Source organism: Triturus cristatus, chromosome 8, assembly GCF_964204655.1.
Source record: "Triturus cristatus chromosome 8, aTriCri1.1, whole genome shotgun sequence".
Lineage (NCBI taxonomy): Eukaryota > Metazoa > Chordata > Amphibia > Caudata > Salamandridae > Triturus > Triturus cristatus.
This window is the reverse complement of record NC_140591.1, coordinates 685052849-685070486: the sequence shown is the minus strand read 5'-3', so window position 1 is coordinate 685070486 and position 17638 is coordinate 685052849. Positions and strand designations below refer to the sequence as shown.

The window sequence follows — 17638 nt, the reverse complement described above, 5'->3', positions numbered from 1 at the left end:
AATCAATTTGAATGGCCAAGCACTGTTGTGCACCATGTGGTGCCATGTGCACTGATTTTTCAGCTTGGAACATGATACCAGCCCTAAAATTGGAGTGCAACTTCAATTTTCTGCCCCATTGCAGATCTCTGCAGAATTCCGCTGAGTTTTTATGCAACTCTGTGGAATTTTGCAGATTGAAATTCCACGAGTTCTGCCCAGGCCTACCCTGTTGATATGTGAACCAACAAGCACTCTGAATTTGATTCATACCCCTTTAATTCTGGAGGTATTCCAGTCCTTGGTTGGAGTAATCGCCAACCCTCTCTAGACTAGAAAGGAATCAGGGAAGAGTTGTGGGATGCTCACATACATATTTGCGGATTTCCCAAATTTCTGGGGCAGACCAAACCTCTGTTGGCAAACTTCCCGACTTTTGAGTGGAATATACTACTGAAGGTTTCTCTGTACTGTTGGTGGAGAAATCTGCAATAGTAAATGCCTTAACACCCCTCAGGAGCCCTTTTGTGGGTTTGCCATAAAGAAGGTATTTTGGGCCATAAACACATGTTTACAGTTTATATTACATTTGTGAATAGAGGCTGGGGTTTATGGTATGCATAAAGATGAAGTAAGGAAGAATAATTTATTTTGCATAAAGGACTGTCCCATGTTAAATGTTGTTCTCTGGCCATACGCACGGAATGGCACCTTTTTCTTCATTGTCACTTACAGTTTTATAGAGTAACATTTACATGTATCCTTCATTGAATGGCAATGCCGGGTGAATTTTGGAGCAGAGGTCCACTGACTTTGGGTACTTTAGAAAAAGAACTTAGTATAGCACAGAGGCATTTATAACCAATCACATATTGGATCCTCAGTTAGCATAATCCTACTTTTTACATAACTGCATGGTGTCCTGTTTTTATGGCTTCATGCTTTCAGTTGAGATCTGTTTGCAGTTTCCCCAAAATCTGAAATTCAGTAATATCAAGTGGATGAATAACCTAACCTTGGTGTAATAGAGTATTAAAATATCTATAAAAGAGAGGGAGCAAACATCCAAAACCACTGTGTCTTTCAAAACCTTCATGGGTTCAATCACCCAGTTTGTGAATTCTGGTTCTGTTTTGAGCCCTACATTTTTGTCAGCACTTTTCATTTTACTCTGAATGATAGTACTAGCTGAGGATTCCGAAGAATATCAGTCTTGCACACTCAACCTTTGAGAAGGTAAAATAAGTTAATTTGAAAAGAGCACACTCATGTTAAGTCCCATGATGTGACCTGATCTCTTGTGTTCTTCATTTTCATTTTTTTCAGACAGAATATAGATGCTTATTTGGGCTCATCCTCATGTCCCTTTCATCTATCTACCAGTTCCCCAAGGCTGCTGTCCTCAATAATTTTATATCTCTGTAAAGTGCCTTGGGTATTCTATGCAACCTCATGACTTTGTGTTCTTCTCACAAATTAATAACACAGGGCGAATGCTCTACTGAGCAGTTTGGCTCTGCATTAGAAAACTGAAGCAAACTCAAAACCTCAATCTCATCACGTGCACTAAAATTCACAGGAGCGGGAATCAAGCAGCCATTGTTAGCGCTCCACAATTCATCATTTTTTGTGTGTAATTGAATGCAGAGTCGCATGCTGAAAAATCTCTTCTTAAATGCCATATTGCACGTGTTGTGCTCCATGGTGATATTATATATTGCACACAGAAGCCAATAGTTGTGTAATTGCCAACAAATGTTTGCCCTACTATTTTAAATCTCTTTACCTGGGTCTTGTGAAACCTAAATAAAACATTATATAAAAATAAAAAAAAGTTAAATAAATCAAATTTAAAATAACATTTTTAAAATTAAATGTTAACTGTAATAATTACAATTGAATAAAAATGTTACAATTTCACTATCATTTCTGGAGACCCCGTAATTTCTTGTCATGTTCAATATCCTGTTTATACTTCTAGACTTAATTAAGGAACTCCTCTTTTTGCAAGGTTCTTCATACCTCAATATAGTGACATCATGTTTAGCTACAATTAAACTTTTTTCATCTCACATCTACCTATGAATGAGTGACGCTAAATCTCAAATTGTCCCTGATGTAGAAACTCAGAACTAGACCTGCCATTCCATAAACATTGGCATGTTTAATAATTCACCTAGTTTTGAAGTGCACTATCTTCAATAAACTACTTCTGTCTGTACATTTCCTTCATCTTCTGTCAACAGTTATTATCTAGGCAGTACGAGCCTAGTGATGTACCTAAAGGTTGCTATATCTGATCTGTAAACTCTATAATTTTCCTTAATACAGACGGATTGTACAAAAGACAAGGTTTTGATCATGAAAAAATGAAAACATGACCCAAAGGTTTAAAAGAAAAGGTCACTTTGATAAACTCAACAACATGCTGAAATAGATCAATATCAAAGAACAGGGCACTGCTGATGGCACAGAGCACAGAGACAGAAAATAAGGAAACGAAATTAGAATGACAAAATGTACATCATAACTTGATTCAGCAAACTGAAAAATAAGTGGAGAAATATTTCAAAACTCTTGGACGATTTGTTTTCAGATGCCACCCTGTCACAAATAATTGAACACAAATCAGCTTTTGTTATTATTTTTACTGGCAGAGCTTTGCCACATGCATCATTTGATCGAAATATTGTACCTTCCCTTCTTAGTTAATGGCATTTTCTATAATATTAAGCTGAATTTCTTAAAAGGGAATTAGTGCAAAAGAGGAAAAACATACCCAAATGCAATAGTTATACATTTGGTATTTGAATGACCTAATATAAATGACCTCATATGAACAATGCTGTAGAATGTATGGATCTATGTTTCTATGTTACCCTGCACTACAAAGATGCAGTTTTGTGCAATTGTACATCTCCATAGCTCAGAAATACATCTCACGTTAAATCAGATGCGTAAGAATTTATTGGGATTTTTTTAAGTTGTCGCTATTAAAAGAAATCTGCAATAAAAATTGTAAATTCATTTTTGTACACATTTTTTAAATGCAACATCTTAATTTAAAATATTTTTTTGAGCGAAACCTCTGTTAATAAATCTGAAAATACGGTCATAGGCTAAATACACACTGTTGTAGATGAGTTTCAAGAACGTTTTATACACTCAGAGGCACACACATACACATTGTCAAATGAGTAAACATCTCTAAACAAGCTATTGGTTGTGTGGTGTTGTTTTCTACCTCCAAATCAATCTTTTGTACCACATTTGCATTCTAAACAGAAACAATGTTTTGTTTGACTCCAGTAAGCCTTTCCTATTGCATTTGACAGTACTCAGATGTAAACCTAGCAGTTAATGGCTGTCTTATTGGCTTTTATTTTTGCAGTTTGTGATTGCAGATCTGACGGCAAAATGGCTGCCTGAATTCTTGGGATATCAGGCCTCGCCGACTTCAAACAGAAAACACAACCATACTCAAGTCAGACAAGATTACTTAAGAAGACATCACAACGTCATCAGATGATCATCCGCGTACATTAAAAGTCTGTGAAAATGCAGGAGACTCACATATATGGTTGATGGGTTATCCTCTTTATTGTAAGTAGCTAGTTTCACTATAGAGACTACATCCTTCAGAGGTCTGACTACTTTAGCATCTAAGCTCCAACTCTTGCCCTTTTGAATCAACACATTCTATTTCTGGTGATGTCAGCACACTACAATTCCATGCTAAGTATTGCAGCATACAGCAAAGTCATTTTCATATCATTAGCCATATTATGAACTCTTGTATATGTTTCTGTATTTATCTGTGTGTAGTTTTCCATTGTGTATATACTATGGAAATTGTAACGTTAATAGTCCGTTTCCACTATATGCAGAATATCTAAAGTGTATTGTCTGAATATTTGTCCACACATTTGGCTTTATTTATTTCAGGGCAATTTCCCTATTATTTTAAGTTCTAATCCTGGCTTTCGCACTTGAATAAATTGTGAGATCTTGCGTGATCACTATACTGCTCAGCCATGTAGAACTCCAGTCACTTGAAATGACACTGAGACATTGTTGCACACAGACTGATCCACATTTATTCCATGAAGTCACACTTTTACATCTATAAAAGCAAGCACCCATACCATTTACAATGTCGCTCATCTATGCTACCATTCTTTGCCCATAGCTACTCAACCTAATACAGCACATCCAATGACTGAGAACACCACTAGGTCACCCCTACATATTCACTACACTAACCACTGACTCACACCACCACTTACAGCACAAATTCGTTTACTCACATGTAGCCTTCACATGCACCAATACCGTATTCTTCACATGTGCTCCCCATGTTACTTATCTGCACAAATTTTCTCAAAGCCTCTCATTTCACCACTCAGCCACTCACCACACTACTGAGCAAATACAAAAAGGGAAAGTATGTTCACTTAAAATAAACCTTACATATACATTTCTGTTGGGGTAATAATGAGTAATGCACCAAAATATTGAAACATAAGCGATAAACATGTTTACATTCAAAATTATTTAATGATTTATTTAGGAATGTATCTTGCTGATTTCTTTCTTCAGATAAACAGCCAGCATGTATTTTACCCCTTGAATTTATTATGTACTGTGATCCTAAGAGGGTGACATTTGTTATCTGTTGCAGCATTGGACAGCAGGCACACTCCTTTTTAGACAGTAATGGCATTGCCGTATGAAAAATATCACAATCCATTACACTCCATCAACTTGAGAACAGCTAAATAATATTTGATAACATAAGAACATCGGAATTCAGTTGATCAACATAGAGAACACTACATTGCTAGGCAGGATGCCCAAATAGAACCATACAGCCAAATCATACATCAGTGTCGGCTCCTGCCAACATATCAAAGCCTAGATATAGCCCCAGGCATGTGCAACACCAAGGCAGTGATATTTATAGTTAATGTGTTGCGCATCAACGGCAAGCAGCTGGAATGCATCAAATTGTATGCGCTTCGGCTAACCAGGCATTGGAAATGACGCAGTGGCTGTGGTCTAACAAGCCAAACCACATAACACAATCTGGCAAGCTCGATTATGCCATGGTGGTGGTCATTCTGCAGCTGGGAGTCGCAAGGAGACCACCACCACCACATAGGCAGAGAAGCAGAAGGGAGTGTGTGTTCCAGCAGCATATATCCTTCATTGACCTCCGGGAGGATGAGGTCATCAAATTCTACAGACTCAGGAGGGAGCCTATCATTCAACTGTTCCACACGATTGTGCCAACACTCCTGTCAGGCCCACCAACATCCCTCCACAGGTCAAACTGATGGAAGTGCTACACATGCTGGCATCTGGTTCCTCCCTGATCACAACAGCCAGAGTGGTGGGAATATCACAGTCATCATTTTCTGCCTAACTACCCTCTGTCCTGGATGCCATCATCAGGATAACACCTCAGTACCTTTTCTTCCCCAAGGCACAACAGATGGACACCAAGCAAGGCTTCTATACCATTGTGGATTTCCACATGCCTTAGGTGCCATTGATTGCACACATGTGCAATTGGTTCCCACTGCCAAAACATCCCACCTGTACTGCAACTGGAAGCACACCTACTCAATCAATGTCTAGGTGGTGGAGCATCTGGGTATGTTCACCAATGTGCTGGCCAAATACAGTGGAAGTGTGCATGATGCCTACATCTTCTGGCACAGTATAATTAATGAGTGCTTCCAGAATGGCCAATGTGGTAATTGCCTGCTTGTTGGTAAGGCATTCTGAAGTATACAACATACCACCTACAATTTCGAAATGTGTGCTATATTAGTCGTCTGTGCTTGTCGAGGGAGCAAGGGGCATATGCATGAGAGGTGAGCCTCATGCTGGCACCATGCGTTGTGGTACATTTGTGATGCAAATCTTCAAGTCAGATATGTGAAGACATGGAAAGCTACTTTGCTTGGCTATGAATTGTGTTAAAAATGTGGATTGATTGAACGCTGCACAAAAAGCTGTGTGCAAGGGAGGTGTTCCATGGGTGTTGTGTGGGTGTATACATGCACCTCCCATAGTTTAAGATGCATGTCATGTATATAAAACCAGCTAAACCAAGGGAACACATCAAATAAATATGCCTATGCAGGTGAGCTGTAGCAAGGATAGACAACTTAAGTCATCCAAGTCACTTCAACTTCCTATGTGTGCTGCATTCTGTGCCACACATAGATAGAGGCATATGGTTCTAAGGATTGTTTATGTGCTGGAAGGTATTCTTTCCTGCACTAAAACAATCCTGCTTGCAATGCAGGCACCCTTGCACCATTGTGCAAGGGTGCCCTTGTATGTGCTAGGCAACCCGTTACGTACCAGTGCAGGGAGAAACGGCAGGAATGTGCCATATGTCCTGAATACTGGGCACTCCTGTCCTTTCCCATTTACTCAATGCAGCACAACAAGGTGGCTAGCTGTGCTGCACTGTGCACTTAGCAAAAAACCTAGCCCCTTGTGTCATGTGCACATGGTGGGAACAATGTACTGCACCAGGTAGACAATTATTTTCCATTCTGTCATTCCCTCACTAATCCTGCAATGGAATATTATCTGCACTGGTTAAGAAATCAAGACACAAAACATGTGCTACGCAAGACAAGTCATTATCAGTTTGAAGGGTGCATAACAGATAAGTGTGAGATGAGTGTCTCCTCAATGGCAAACCTAGTCTGGGTATCAGTTAAAGTGCCACAAATTCAATAGTGTGATAACAGCTCCTGTGTAAATAAGTGTGTCATACATGGCCGCATGTTGAACAAAGTTTCAGGAGCAACACTGAAAGAAGTAGTTGCAAAGTCTGTGTGCTGCATGCAATTTAAGTGTAGGCCCCAGACATGTGTACATGTAAATATTTGGGTAACAATGTGATACCAACAGTACAAAACACAAATATGTCTCAGCCATACTGACAGTCTAAGTACAGACATTACACATAGTAATCAAGCCACATTGATATATGTGATCAATGTGATAGATCACACTTTTTGTTGTGAAAGTTGGCCAAATTACATGCATATGAATCCAACAATGTTAAACTCACAAAGTCGAACTCAATGCTGTCAAACATGTCATACATCAGTATTTAACATAGAATAACATGCAACCAGGAAACCGTATCATAGTGTACTCAGGATACTAATTTCAACATTCGCTGACACATCGATTATGAAAGAAACAGGGCCTAGAGGTACAGAATCCACTACAAGTTTGGGTCATACACATACATGGAAAACCCAAAGTATAGTGTCCAAACTGTAGTAGAAAGCTACTTGTTGAAACAGCAGGGTGTTGTACAAATGATGGCCCACACTGCAAGACCTGCGTCAATCCAAGTGCACCATGACAGCTTGTCTGACAAAAAGCACTAGCTGAAGGCTGACAACAAATTGTACAACTATCCATGTTACATGTCGGCATTTGCACAGCAAATTTGCATGCTAAAGTAAGTGAACAATTCAAAGGCTGTGTCAATGTCCTGTAGGCCAGCATCAACATGTATGTGCGAGTGTCAAACATTTAGCCTTTCTGCTTTGTTTTCTCAAAATCCAAATAAAATACTTTAAAAAAACATGTTGGCACTGTCACAGTCTACCTAGGGATTAAAATATGGCAGCAAATCAGATCAATTGTTTGTCACTTTGCACATGTTGTGAGTGCACATAACTTAGAGTGGCCATCACAGTAATGTCCTGGCTAAGCATGAAAGTCAGCATGTAGAAGTGTCCAAAGTATCAGGGCATGGTCAACATTGCAATGACTCAGAGAACTGGAAGAGACATGTGTAAAACAATGGTCAACTGTATATATAACACATATTGTCAAATACTGCAAGAAATGTGTATTATGAGTTACGCAGCACACATACCATACATGGATATAAATGTCACAGTACCAATGAGGATAATCATCAACAATTTTATTTTGTATACTTTTAGCTGACCAATGAAATGGTCTACAGCCATAGGTAATGACCCCACTTTACATTCCCAGATGTAGACTCAACGACAGTACAACCAGGCACTTGTCAAGACCCCGAATGTGGTTGAAGCTTTCGATGCCTGGACATTCATGGGGATATACATGCCCCCATGGTCTTCAAGATATTAATGGTATGTGCCATCATCCAAAACATCTGTGTGCGTACTAAAGTCAAGTGGGACTTGGAGCATGAAGAGCATGAGCCAATGGAGGCAGAGGAGGAGGTGTATGGAGATGAGATCCACCGCACAATGACTGGTTGGTGGTGGCACGACCACAATGTGCAAAATGTATTTTCCTAATTTGTTTGTTACATGATGGATTAAATGTCTGCAATTTACTGAAATGTTCAACATGAAAATAAATGTTTGAATTCATTCATTGTGCTTGCTTTTATGTCACAGCTACTGCAAACATCAAGTCACTCACATCTTCTCAACTAGAAGTAATCCTCAACACATAACAATCCGATCTTCAGAACTATTGAGCAACATGGGGCCATGGCTCTCAAAAATTAATCCACCAACCCAGAAGTGCTATGTGATTCAGAGTAGTACATTAAGGGGACAGGCAAGACTTGCCACATATCGACATGAAAAATGACCATTCTTGTCCTCACAGACATGAGTAGTGCAGTGCTGCACAGCTGGCAGTCTTGCTATGTTTGCTGCTGTGTTCTACAGCAGCAAAGTGTGTTTCAAATGGTACTCAGTGAGTGTTGAAACAAACCACCCAATATGTCCTTATCCGAGACAAAGCCCTCATAGTAGTGTGTCTCGCCAATGCAGTAGCATGCAGAATGGCAGCACATTGCTGGAACAAATGTTGTTGCAGATACCATCTCAGATTGTAAAGAAGGCATACATGCATTTGTGGCCATCATCAAAACACTACACATGTGACTCACTTCATGGGCACACTATCATATATACCACACCATCCCACAGTTGACAATTCACACACTTTCCATGCATTGCATAGCAATGTGATGAGGCTCGAAGGCATGTAACACAACACTATGAACAGATGATCTTTCAATGTGTGGCATTAGCCAGAGAAGTAAGACAATGAAGATCATCTTGCAACCAACACTTCACCTCAATAATACAGAGCTGGAAGAAGAGTGAAGCTCCATGTGAAATGTTATGTTATGTTAACAGAAATTTATAGAGCACATCTATCACTCCGAGGAGCATCATGGTGCCCAAACGGATCCCTTGGTAGACTGATTAACTGAGGTAAAAATTGTATTAGTGCGATACACAGTGTGTCCGGTGCCTTAAAAATCCAAGTCTTCAGGACATTCCTGAACAATGATTCTGATTGGATAAAGCAAAGGTAATTGGGGAATTGTTTCCAGGCTTTAGTGCAGATCACTGCAATTGATTTTCCCCCTTTTGAGACACATCTGTACACTGGAAGTTTTAGTAAATTGGCGTTAAGATGATCTGCAACATAGCGCGCAAACCTGTGCCAAAGGTAGATAGGGCCTGAGAAGTGGAAGATTCTAAAGGTGATTATAAGGATCTTGAACTAGATTATTTTATGTATTGGTAGCCAATGTAGTGCTTCAAGGGCAGCCAATGCTGATGACTTCCTGGGCCATTTTAGCACTAGGCACATTGCCGCGTTTTGTACCATCTGTAATTTATGTAAAACCCACTTTTTGGCACCCGTATAGAGGCTGTTGCAGTAATCCAGTCTAGATGTAATTAGGGCCACTGCAACTGCTGGTCTCGCCATGTTGGGGAGAAAGTCAAATAACTTTTAAAGTGATTTTATCATATGGAAGCAGGTCCCAGCTACTACTGATGATTGCTGGTGAAAGGATAGTGTTGAGTAAATTTGACCCCCAGATTTCTGACTACCTTTACTGTATTGGGAGTGGGGGTGATGTCCGAGGGCCACCATAGATTTTGAGGAGAAAGTGTTACCTTGTCCCAAAGGCATAATTTCGGTCTTTCCTGAGTTGCATTTTAGATGATTGGTTTTCATCCAGTGGAAAACTGATGTAAGGCAGTGATAGAGGTTTTCTTCAGCCAGTGTGGTGTTTTTATCTAGAACCAGGATTAGCTGCATATCGTCCTCATATGAGATGATCTTGATGTTAAAGGACGATATCAGACTAATCAATGGAGCCATATAGGCATTAAACAGCAATGGGCTGAGGATAGACCCTTGTGGAACCCCAGAAAGCAGGGGATATTCTACTGACTGATATTGCCCAAGGGAAATGACTTGTCTATGATTTTGCAAGAATGATTTTAGCCAGGCTGAGAAATGCCATAGGATTCGAGATGGTCTAAAAGGATAACATGTGAGACCATATCGAAAGCGGCTGATAGGTCCAATAGGACCAATACAGTGTTATTTCCTTGATCGAGAGCGGCTTCAAGGAATTCAGCAGTGTACAGGAGGGCTGATTATGTTGAGTGCTGAGGTTTGAAGCCTGATTGATTGGAATGTAAGATACTTGCTTCTTCCAGATAAGTCATAAGTTGAGAGTTGACAAGTGTTTTGGTGATTTTGCTTAGACATGAGAGGAGAGAGATGGGTTGGAGATTAGTAAGAGTGGTGGGGTTGGCTAGTGGTTTGTTTTGGAGCGGTTTCACTGCAGCAAGCTTCCATTCATTGGGAACTTTGGATAATGACAGGGAGGCATTTATTATTGTGTTTATGACAGGGTGACAGTATCAATCATTGCATGCAGATTTGAGGGGGGCAAGGGTCGAAAAGGGAACCGGATTTGATGGCAAGAGTCACCTGGTGAGTTTGGTCTTGGCTGAGAGGCTCAAAGGATTGAAAGACAGGTCTGTTGTTACCTAAGTCAACCTTATTGTTGACTAAGGGGGCGGAGGGTGCTGGGAAATTATGTTGAAGTGACTGTCACACATATATGTTTGTACAAATACACTATCTCATTGTAAATCATGTAATGGAGTTTTGGGGATATGAAATTACCTCTGCATGTTAAGAGTAGTTAATCCCTGCATGAGTGTCCAAATGCATAGTTGATGGTTTCACAAATCTTGTATCATCCCAAAGGGAATATGTAATTTGAGTGTGTGCCATTACATAGGCCTGTGTCATGGATTTCAGTTTTTTGGGCCACACTAAGACCTGGCTGCAAAGTCGATCTACTACCACCACCTTTGCAAGGAGTAATACAGAGTGAAAGTGGGGTATGCAGCATGCTGTTTAGTGAACAGAACTAGTTTACATGGGCATGTGACCCTGGTTCAATGCAGTGAGGCCTACTGGCACACTCACTTCTTCAAAAGGTCTGTTGCTGTGTCTTACACTCACCCCTGCCAAACATCTTGTTGATCAATATATATGTGCATGATAAAGCCAAGTGCATAATGTATGTGCTTGTGCAAGACATAAAGAACAAGTAGGTTCAAATGTGGAACAGTTTGCACATGGTGAATATGTGTGTGCTGGCAGTGGGTGTACACCTTCAGACACTCTAGTACAGTCCAAAGGGAGTGGATAACCAAAATGTGTGTGGTGCCTGAGTGTGTGCGCTGTATGTCATGATGTTGTGTTAGCAAGATATATGTGGACCACTGTATTGCTCCCCTAAAGTCCAGTCTACTGCCTGGAGATGCGTGAACGTGAAATTGGAAGAAATGTGCTACATCTAAAACTATACAAATCATTAATAATTGGATTTCATCCTGTGCCAGAGATGTTTAGGCCAGGAACCCTTGCACCATGGAGCAAGGGTGCCTATATCACATGCAGGAATGTATTTGTGCATGAAGGTGCACCTTCCTGCTAAGCAAAATATCCTATCAGCCATATTCCGTCATCTATGTGTCCTGCAGAACACCACCAACATTTGTTAAAATATACAATTGACCAAAATGCCTACCTGTGTGTGAGAACGATGGTTCATCGTAAGCCCCACAAGATAGTAGTGATGATATTCTGTAACATGTACCTACCCTGGTTGCCCACACAAATTGTTCCAAACACCTGACCTTCCAACCATCCACAAAACCCATCATTCTGGACACATACTTCATCCTGTCACTTCACAATTCCCTTTTACACACCCTCCTACTTTAACATATGTAACATTCTTTTTATGGGCTCACTCCTGACACCTGCTACACCTTCACCCATGATCACATCACATGTAGAATGCAGTGCCCCAAGGCCTCTTCTACGGCAACCCTTCACAGCTGCTACACAAGTATGACCCTATCAAACACAGCCGTGTGTGCCTATCACTCAGGCTACCTTGCAGCACAAACATCACACTGATCCTCCTTGAGATTCATTGGCTCCCTATTCAGACACAGTGCCAGTTCAATGTGCTCAGCCACTGCCACATGGCACTACACTACCAGGGGCCCACCAAGCTCACACACTATATATGCTTTAAACAAACACTTGAGGACCTCTAGTGTGCATCACTTGCATTCAACCCCACCCCCAATATTAGTTTTTACAAGAACAGAGGTAGTGTGGTCTCTGGCATGGCAGGCAACACATTTCAGATCTCACCCAGCACATCAGGTCAGCTGCGTGCAAAGTGTTTTCATGCTAGTGACTGTATATGTGACTCTTCACATGATCCTACTTGGAGATGCTTCACATACTCAACACCTGGTTCCCATCTGAGGTGAGAAGTTAATTCTCAGGCAACCCCATTCCATTCCAATAACTTAAACTCCACTTTTGGCTGCATAGCTCCAAGGTGAGCACACTTGCCTTATGGTGTAAGTGAGTCTTCATTGTTATAATTGAGTTAGGCAGGTTTCCAAGGTCCATACATGATGTGCTGCTCCAGTCCAGGTTTTCTGCTTTGCATTGTGGGACTTGCAGTCCTGGTCCCTCATGTTAGACCTTGCACTACAAGTTGCGTATTCAAAGGACAGCCAAGACTGGGTCACCACATCACGCAAGGACCTGACAACCGTGGCTGGGCTTGACTGGGTTGAACAAAATGGCACTGGTCAAAATAACTTACATATGTGTGATGTACGAGTTGACATGTAAGAGATTCCTGTCCTTTCCCTTGCACACAGCACGGTGCAGCACAGCACAGTGGCTTCCTGAACTTAACTGCATAACAGTTTCAACCATATTGCCCCTTCAAGGTTTACGACCCCAGCACTGTCCTGTCCTTCCACTCCTGCTACCAACTCTGGTGGGATAACTGACACCACCTGCTCCTCCAAGGAGTCCAGCTCCTCCTGGTCCACAGGTCCTCATCCTCCGGTCCGCATGGCTGCGCTCAGGTAATTGGCCAGTTTCTCCTTGGTCCTGCGCTTATAATCATGCCAGCGCTTCATGACTCTGGCACTGTCCTTTCTGTTTGCCCTACACTGTTATTCTTATCCACTATTGATGGACAAATGGCTTATTTTTTCCCTAATGACAATTTGAACATAACATAGAGAAGGTGTTCATTCCTTGCCTTCTCAACTAATATTTGTCTCTCCTCCTCACTGAAATTACTCTTCCTCTTCCCATGAGGTTCTGTCTGGACATCTTGGCTGGTGCTGGGGTTGATGCCCTCACTACTTGTGCCTTCAGCTCCCATCATTTCTTCCTTTTAATGTATTGGAAAATTATTTTTTTTTGTTGCAATGCATCACTTTTTGAGGTGTTCCAATGCATGTCGCACTCTGATGTAATCTAAGCTCTTCGCACCTCACACTCCTTCACCTTTCAGATGGACAGCAGCCAATGACCTTGACCTCTCACCTGGGGCTCTCTCCATAACTACCAGTAAATGCAGCCCTGGCACTCGGCGCTCCTTTTCACAGCTACCACATTGTCTGATAACAAGGGAATTAGCAAGGGGTTGACATCCATAATGTTTCCATGGTTTATCAATGCAAATTCCACCCACTTAGAAGTTATTCTTAAAACATAATAAGGGGCTGGAGCCCTTTTTGAGACATGCTGGTTCAAATAGCTAACAGAAAGCCTCAATTTAAAAAGTGTTCTCCTATAAGCTTGACTTCTGACTTTTTACTTGAAAGTCAACTACCATCTTTTTACGCTAGTTTTACGCACAATTGGCACACTCCTCCTATCATTAGTCACTCATATAGGGGCATATTATCAAGCCAGGCGATAAAATTATCGCCGCTTTAGTGGCAAAAAACTGCCGCTAAAACGGCAATAATGGGCTTGATAATATGCTCTACGGAATTCCAATTGAAGCCCATATTAGACGTCCTTCACATCTAACATGGGCTTCAATTTGAATTCCATAGGGCATATTATCAAGCCCATTATCGCCGTTTTAGCGGCAGTTTTCTGCTGCTAAAGCGGCGATAATTTTATCGCCTGGCTTGATAATATGCCCCTATGTTGCATTTACGCAACGAATTTGGTGCTGAGCAAAGGTACCATATTGAAAACTCAATACATTTAGGTCACCCAGTAGATTGCGAGCACCCACGTCATATCTATCAGTGTGCTGGAAATCTTCTCTGACCTGTGATACAGTGATTCATATTTATTCAATATTCAGTAATTAACACAGCGAAGCAGCAGACATGGTTGCCACTTTCTCCTTTTTGCGTAGATGGCTATGTGTGGAGGGGACACTGTCATGTTGTGGGGCTTAGGCCCACATGCCGATTAATTGAACTACACAACACCATATTTGTGGGGAGATAACTGTCCTCGAACACGTGCGCTGGGGCCCTTTATTTTGCAGGATCACCTGACTGGTGACGCCTGTGATGGATGGGCGTGGGGTTGGTATTTGGACAGTCTCCTCAGGAAGTGTCTGGCAGGCCGCTAAAGGCACCTGCAGGATAGGAAGGACACTAATATTACCAATTGTAAACAAACTAGTTGGGGAACAAAGTATTAAAGGGCAAATCATGGTTATCCTTGCCAACATGGGTCACGTTAACCTGTGACTTAGAGGTAGTATGATTTATTTTAACCGCCAGCCAAACAATTAAGTCATTGCACCCCCTTCAAATTGACTGCTTGCAGACTTTAGATCTTTCTGAGCCGTTCCTTCCAATTTGACCATGGTCAATAGTCCTTTTTAGCAGCCTGAGAGGGAAAGGGGTTAACACAATATTGAACCTTATGGTTCAGTGTGATCATTAGGGCCACACAGTAACAGTCTGAGTGAATGAACGTGAAGTCAAAAGGTTTCATACAAACTCAAAGCCAGACTAATATAATTCTATCTCAAGGACATACTATAAAAGTACAACAGTATCAAAGGAAGACCAAAGAGGCGTATCATATGGGTCCTCAACAGCAAGGAGCATATAAGAATTTTGGTGGTAGCTATGCCGAAAATAAGGAAAATGATGTGATGACTAAAAGAATGGTTTAAATCTTTCTCCCCATACATGGAAAAGATTAGCAAAATCTACTAAACCTTACACTAAACGAAGGATAGTGGGAACCCAATTGACTTAAGGAAGCAAGAATGGTATCAGCATCAGACCCTCTGTAGAAGTTCTATAGGAGTCATAATGAGAAAGGACAAGAAAAGTCTATACCTCTCCAAGTCTAAAGGGAATCTAACTAAACCCAAGTTGGGTTCACTAATTAAAATGCACACAGGATATTTGAGAAATATGACCTCATACGCATGATAGTACTTTTCCAGTTTCCAAGAAAGAACTTTGTGCTTTTCGCCTGATAGTACCAACTGGTAACACTCCATTTGTTCTTCATTAAAATTGTTTGACCTTGCCAGTTCTTCCTCGCCTAAGTATTTCTAAAATGCTCTTTTTACTAACTAATGAATGCCTTTTGGCTGCAGCTGCACAGGAGAAAACATGCAGAAAAACAACTTCCATGTTAATTCATTAAATGGCTCTACTGTAAGCGTAAGGCTCACAATCATGCTAAGTTAACAGTTTACTTCAAATGCAAATTAATTCTAACCTACACATAATCAAATACATGAAATCCTTAATAAAGGAATCAAAATATGTTATTATGTACTCTTATATGTTGCACAGTAAAGTAATACATGTATTATTAATCAAAAAACAACAACTGGTCACAATTTATAAAGAAAGTATTAAACACACCTATGATTCATACTCACTAATCCCTGATGAATGCATTGCATCAAATGCATTTTAGTGCACCACCTTACAATCTAAGACTATAGAAAATTAACATCAGCAATCCAATGCCTCCAAAAAGGAAATACTTTAATATGCACACACATATATGTCAAAACAAACAATAGATGCACTTTCTATACCTTTGGTGCACCTTATCTCATTGGTAGTATTGTGTCATACGAGTACATAAGGCTAAACGTGAACACATTTATGGCCTGGCTAAATGTAAAAAGGATGGAGTCAAAATTATGCTACTCCAATCTCCTTTCTGATGACGATCAAGCAATCATAGATTACTATCAGATCATTATCAGATTAGACCAATCAAAACCAAGTGGTCTTTAGCATCTTTCATCTGTACTCCCCTAAATGATTCATATAATCATAAATATCTGCTCTGACCTTCTTCTAGTCCACATCTGCTTGTGCATGCTGATATCCCGCAAAGATCAGATATAGGAATATCACAGAAAGGGCAATATTTAAACTGGTTTCAAAATGACACCCATAGTTCCAGTTTCCAAGCTTTCAAACCATCGACCTATAGCAGCAAACCCATTTCGAATAGTTTCCCAAGCCCCTGTTGCTTCCAGCTCTATCAAATCCTTCATCAGCCCGGATATATACTTAATATATTTTTCCAGGTCCTTACTTTTGTTTAGAATTTTTGTGATGCTCCAGTGGCGCAGAAGCCTGCTTCATATTTATCAGGCAGCACTAATCCACTTTTTTTGGCTTAATGCTGCCTTGTAAATATTGTTCCTTTTAACACAGTTTTTTGCGTTAAAGGGGCATTCATTGGGTGTTGCCGGGGGCAACACTCACTAAACAAAGGATAGTGGAGACCCTATTGACTTAAGGAAGCAAGAATGGTATCCGCATCAGACCCTCTGTAGAAGTTCTAAGGGAGTCCTAATGAGAGAGGACAAGAGAAGTCTATACCTCTCCAAGTCTAAAGGGAATCTAACTAAATCCAAGTTGGGTTCACTAATTAAAATGCACAAAGGAAATTTGAGAAATATGACCTCATACGCATGATAGTACTTTTCCAGTTCCCAAGAAAGAACTTTGCGCTCTTCGCCTGATAGTACCTACTAGTAACACTCCATTTGTTCTTCATTAAAATTGATTGACCTTGCCAGTTCTTCCTCGCCTAACTATCTCTAAAATGTTCTTTTTACTAACTAATGAATGCCTTTTGGCTGCACCTGCAGAGGACCAAACATGGAGAAAAACAACTTTCATGTTAGTTTATTAAATGAGAAATGCCTCAACCCACCGTGAGAAGATGCACCCAACAACCAACACATATCTCAGCTCATTGAACACAGACAGCTCAATAAAGTCCCTTTGCATCCTGTTGAAGGGACCACATGACCTCTCTATGTGGCTCAATATCAATGCTGTTCTGTTCCCTACGGTGTTCTGTTGGCACACAACACATCTGAACTTCGGATTAAACCATGTTTGGTGGAACAATCTGACCATAGCATCCCTCCCTACAGTGGTCAGACCATGGTAATGTCTCACCATTGGCAGCCAGA

The 17638-nt window shown here is 40.7% G+C and overlaps 1 long non-coding RNA gene across 1 annotated transcript in view; it reads left to right on the top strand.

The window, feature by feature from the left end:
• LOC146802538 (uncharacterized) overlaps window positions 1–8343 on the top strand; it is a 65094-nt gene extending 56751 nt beyond the window's left edge. The window contains exons 2-3 of the long non-coding RNA XR_014967412.1: window positions 3371–3582; window positions 8029–8343. This is a non-coding gene — a long non-coding RNA (uncharacterized LOC146802538). The remainder of the gene's footprint in view (window positions 1–3370; window positions 3583–8028) is intronic.
• Window positions 8344–17638: the final 9295 nt, after the last annotated feature.